Source organism: Mus caroli, chromosome 16, assembly GCF_900094665.2.
Source record: "Mus caroli chromosome 16, CAROLI_EIJ_v1.1, whole genome shotgun sequence".
In the NCBI taxonomy this organism is placed as follows: domain Eukaryota; kingdom Metazoa; phylum Chordata; class Mammalia; order Rodentia; family Muridae; genus Mus; species Mus caroli.
Genome location: NC_034585.1, coordinates 12,435,292 through 12,440,305, shown reverse-complemented (window position 1 = coordinate 12,440,305; position 5,014 = coordinate 12,435,292). Strand labels below are relative to the sequence as shown.

The 5,014-nt window shown below is 42.1% G+C and overlaps 1 protein-coding gene across 1 annotated transcript in view; it reads left to right on the top strand.

Moving 5' to 3' along the window:
• Nucleotides 1-5,014, top strand: part of Spidr (scaffold protein involved in DNA repair) — a 220,928-nt gene that overhangs the window by 200,789 nt on the left and 15,125 nt on the right. The window lies entirely within an intron of this gene.

Genomic DNA, 5,014 nt, shown 5'->3' with positions numbered 1-5,014 from the left:
TCCTCAACTGAAGCTCCTTTCTCTGTGATAACTCCAGCTGTGTCAAGTTGACACAAAAATAGCCAGTACAGAGCTCTTTTGGGTTTTGTTGTTGCTGTTGTATTTAATTTTGGTTTCTTTTAGAGTTGTTTTTATTGTGGAGCTATTGGAGATGTTTGTTGTTCGTTCGTTTGTTTGTTTGTTTTGTATTTCTCTAATCCATGGTCAAAAAGCTATAAAAGTACCCAAAAATATATAAATAAAATTCAAATTGTCTCATCATATAAACATGGTATATTAGCTTCTTCCTAACTATAATAAAGGACAAACAGGTTTTTTTGTTTGTTCCTTTGTTTTTGTTTTTGGTTTGGTTTGGTTTTGAGACAGGGTTTCTCTGTGTGACCTGGAACTTACCATGTAGACTAGGCTGGCCTTGAATTTTGAGTCATCACAAGTGCCTCTGCCTCCCAAGTGCTGGGACTAAAAGCATGCATCACTAACTTCCAATTCCTTTAAAGGGCCAGATAGTTAGTATGCAATGGTTCATGGATAATGCTGTTTCTGTAAAAATTAGTTGGTTTTAATGTGCAAAGAAAGCAGACATATTAACATTCATAAATGAGTAAACAGATTTAAAAAAGAAAAGAAAACAAAAGAAAAGAAAAGCATTTCCTTTAAATCTAAAGCAAAAGAAAGGCTGTCTCTGTGTTTTACCTAAGTCCACAGAACACCTGGTGTATGATGACACCCTGAGCTATTGAGACTTCCTGTTACTCCACATTCTAGGCACAGGACTCTGCAGACCAGTGGTGGCACAAATGCCATTTGCCCTTCAGGAAGAATCTGTAGCTCAGAGGCTAAGAGTGAGAAGGACAGGGTCAAATGTCAATAGCAGATGGATGGAAACAGAGTGGTAGAAGAAGATATGTTGAGTCCTCCACCTGATGACCTCGTGGGGCTGAGTAGGCATGCTGACAGCCTTATATGTAATAAGCAGATTCCAAATATGCAAGGGCAATCAGCTTGGCTTTCAGTGAGGAGGGGGTGGGGTGTCTGATGATCCTATGCCGAGGAACAAGTTGGGAACCCAGATCTATCATCCATGTTCAAATACTTTTTCTAAGTTACATGAAGCTATAAGAATTCCTTAACAGATTTTATGTTTTTGAGTAGTTTGGGGTATATATAAAATCAAGGATAAGGTAAAAAATTTCCCACAAATGCCTGCTTCATAGATATATAGTCCCCTGTTATTGTCATCTCCCACTGCTGACATGGTTGCCTAGAGTTCTTAGTTAATGACACTTATTCTCCATTATAACTTGAGACAGAATCATGACTCTACCATAAAAGTCCTCTGTGCTCTGCCTGTTCATCCCTTCCTCCTGCAGACCCTTTAGCAGACAGTGAAACCCAGAGTGACAGCATGTTCTAATCATAGAGTACATACCATTCTGGGATTTATTTTCTTTCCATACCAAACATTTAGGTCCCCATGTCTCATCGGTGACTTGAAAGCTCATTTCCTGTAACACTCAGTAATAAGTATCCTGTTATGTAGATATATCAAAGTTAACTTATCTGTTTACCTACTATGATGGTCAGTATTGATCTCCAACCTGACAGAATCAAAAACCACCTAGGAGACAAAGCTTTGCGCATGCTTGAGGGAGTTTCTAGGCTGGGTCTAGCACCCTTTCCTCAGGTACCCTGTCACAGTGATGAAAAAGATCTGCCAGAGATCCTGTTTGCTCCCAGTCTTACAAGTGTGAGCAGGAAAAGATTTATTTTAAACAAAGCTGAAGTAATTATACTTTGATTGTAGCCAAATAGTGATTTTTAACATAGCATTTCTTCTGCATTTATTAGGTGTCATTTTGCTACAATTATCTTTTCACTTGTCCCTTTAGTTAGGTCACTTAATTACTGACCTACTATGACAATTAGTGAATTGTTTTTATTTATTATGTATTTATGTAAATTTTTTTACTTGGCTTAGTAAACCAATAGGTTTATCGAGGTTGGGATTAGTTATAGAAGTCTATGAAACTCTCCTGCAGTCATTGTTTACTGCATATATAACACTGGGGAGAGGCTTTCTGAATCTTAATATTTTGTGAGCTTCCTAAGTCTTATGAACCTCCTTCTACTTTCTAGCAAGGAGTCCCAATTCTGATGAAAGGCTATACAATTCTCTGTGCCTTCCTATGGCTCACACAGTCCTTCTGCCTTCTCTTCAGTGATAGTCTTTTTTCCCTTAGAAGGAGAAATATAGATATCTGGGTAGGGATTTTTGGTTTTTTTTTTTTTTTTTTTTGGTTTTTTCGAGACAGGGTTTCTCTGTATAGTCCTGGCTGTCCTGGAACTCACTTTGGCCTTGAACTCAGAAATCCGCCTGCCTCTGCCTCCCGAGTGCTGGGATTAAAGGCGTGCGCCACCACGCCCGGCGGGATTTTTGTTTTTTGATTTTGTTTTTTTTCATTTCTTGCTGAATGGTGAGTCATTGTACCATAACAATCGTCTCTGTTTTCAACAGCTTGACAAGTTATGAGATACAGTAACTATTGCCCGTTAGAGGGAGGGAGAAAGAGAATGAGGGAGAAAAAGAGGGAGGAACGGTGGGAGGGAGAGAGAGAGGTGGGGGAGGGTTCCTCCCTGTCCAAGGCTGACAGTAGTGGTACTGTGTGAGTTTTGGTGTGTGAGTTAGGAGCCTCTGCTCTCCTGGCTCATCCTTGATGAACACGTTGGCCTGGTGAGCCTACACTCCTGCTCAGAGGGCTCAGGAATTAAAAGTGAGCCAACACAGACATTTTAGGATCCTGCATGGTTCTGTTACAGCTGCACTACCTCGAAGTTGCTGCACTGTGACCTCCTTTTGCATTCAGGGGGTTTATATAATCTGTTATTGCTCATTCGGTGTTCTTGTTTTTCCAGATTTAATCTATCTCTCTAGTCCTTTGAACATATTTATATCTGTGGTAATTTCAATGAATTTCTTCCCAAGGCTCCCTCCTCTCTGAGAATATTTGGTTTCCAGTTGCTAGTCCTGTTTGGGAGTGTGTGGAACGCTTGGGAAATGAGAGTCTCCTGGGCTGAGAGATCCTTCTCTCCTGCTTCTTCTCCCTTTTTGCTTTTTGCAGCTGACATGTGATCTCTTTGCTTCCTGGTTGATAACCAGCCACACGCTCCTGTTGTCATGCCTTCCCAGTCATTACACATGGTGTCCCCTTTGGGACTACTATTAGCTAAAATAAACCTTCTCTTCCAAGTTGCTGTTGTTTGGGGATTTATAACAGCAACAGAAAAGTAGCTGAGCATCATTCTTTGAGTTCTTCCCTTTTTTTTTTTTTTTTTTTTTTTGGATATTTTCTTTGTTTATCTTTCAAATGTTATCCCCTTTCCCGGTTTTCCCTCTCCCAGAAACCCCCTATCCTATCCTCCCTCCACCTGCTTCTATGAGGATGTTCCTCTGTCCACCCACCCACTCCTACTTCCCTGCCCTCTGGGGCATCTATGGAGCCTTCATAGGACCAAGGACTTCTCCTCCAATTGATGCATGACAAAGCATCCTCTGCTACATATGCAGCTGGAGCCATGTGTACTCCTTTGTTGGTGGCTTAGTCCCTGAGAGCTCGTGGGGGGGGGGGGTCTGGTTGATTGATATTGTTGTTCTTCCTATGGGGCTGCAAATCCCTTCAGCTCCTTCAGTCCTTTCTCTAACTCCTCCATTGGGGACCCCTGCACTCAGTCCAATGGTTGGCTGTGAGCATCCACCTCTGTATTTGTCAGGCTCTAGCAGAGCCTCTCAGGAGACAGCTATATCAGGCAGCATGCACTTCTTGGCATCCACAATAGTGTCTGAGTTTGCTAACTGTATATGGGATGTATATGGGACAGTCTCTGAATGGCCTTTCCTTCAGTCTCTGCTCTACACTTTATCTACACAGGAGCCATATTTGCTCCTGTGAGTATTTTGTTCTCATTCTAAGAAGAACAGAAGCACCCACACTTTGGTCTTCCTTCTTATTGAACTTCATGTGGTCTGTGAATTGTATCTTGGGTATTCCAAACTTTTGGGCTAATATCCGCTTATCAGTGAGTGCATCCTTTCTGGCACAGTAAGAAGTTCCCAGCTGACCTTTCATTGTTTGTTATCATTGTGTGTCCATGAGCCCATGTGTGTGTATATGCATGTGTGTGTGCATGCGTGTGTGTGTGTGTCTTTGTGTGTGCACATGCCCTTGTGGAAGCCAGAGGGCTACTGATGGGATTCAGCTCTCCTTCTTCCTCATGGTTCCTGGGGGATGAACTCAGATTGTCAGGCTTGGCAGCAGGCTCCTTTATCCACTGAAACTGTCTTTCCAGCCTGCTTTTAGGGCTTTCAAGTTTAGAATCAGCCCTCTCTTCCAGGAGCGCTGGTGACTTATAAAGGGAAAGTGACATTTAGAAGCCCATATCTGGTTCTTGGTAGTCTTGCTTCTATTGTAACTTAGTTGCTTTTAGCCCTCTCTGTGACTAGAGAAGGGAGGCAGATGTGCATATGTCACACTGTGTGGTGGCTAAAGTCACGTCACACAGTCACTACCTCCTACTGTAGACCATTACCACAGAATTTGCTCCAGACTTCCCTTGGGTAATTTCCTCTCCAACTGAATGTAGTGCCTTGAAGATGAAAGCAGGAAGATCAGGAGTTCAAGATGATCCTTGGTTCCATAAAGAATTTGAGGCCAATCTTCCTTTACCAACAGGAAGAAGGTGGCTCTGTTTACATTTTCCTCAGTAATATTTACTTTGTGTAAATTTCTTATCTCTAATGATATAAGACCACCCCTTCACCTTAACCCACATCTCCTAAGCATACCATCTACTCCAGACACCCCAACTGAACTCTCAACCAGCTTAGTTCCTGGGCCTACACATTGCACTTGACTTGCATTCGTATCTACTTATGTGGTCATAAGTTCTGATCCACTGGTGGAGGCAGAATGCCAGCGTACTACAACTTCTAAAAGTATCACAACTCCTGCAAATGACC